Consider the following 611-nt stretch of genomic DNA (forward strand, 5'->3'; position numbering starts at 1 on the left):
TTCACCCCTTTAAACATCCAAGTGATGTGTAAAAGCAAAAAAGTCACACACTCTCTGTAAAGATTATAGAGTTTCTAAGTTTTATTGTTTTGTACCAACTGTTACAGGAATCATCATACAAAGTTGAAAAAGAAATGACAATAACAACATATCTAAATCAACGAAAAGAGCTATTCGCTACAGACAGACGTATAGACCGACCCTAATTATAGGACAGCTTCGATTTTAAAATATTTCTAAAAATTTTGCTTAAAAGCCAATCCTAAATGAAATTTAGTTAGTTTTTCTGAAACATTTTATTCTGTAATATATAGATTCCTATTAAATAGGAACAAGGATGACAACATCCATAAGTAGCGAAGCACAAAAAATCGTCGATGGGAATACGTACAGGTAGATTTAAAAGGTTTTTACTAAAATCAAGAATAGATTTATTGGATAAAATAAACATGAAACCTTGTTTTATTTTGCATGATAACGATGGTCAAAGTAAATTATATTAAAGATGCTCATAACAATGGGAAAAATTATTTTGATACTGATATCCCATAAAAGTTTGAAAATTGCATCAAAATAAGCAAAGATATGGGGAAATATGTAAAACATATAAA

This window comes from Acartia tonsa, chromosome 13, assembly GCF_053477335.1.
Source record: "Acartia tonsa isolate MP-2025a chromosome 13, ASM5347733v1, whole genome shotgun sequence".
NCBI classification, from domain to species: domain Eukaryota; kingdom Metazoa; phylum Arthropoda; class Copepoda; order Calanoida; family Acartiidae; genus Acartia; species Acartia tonsa.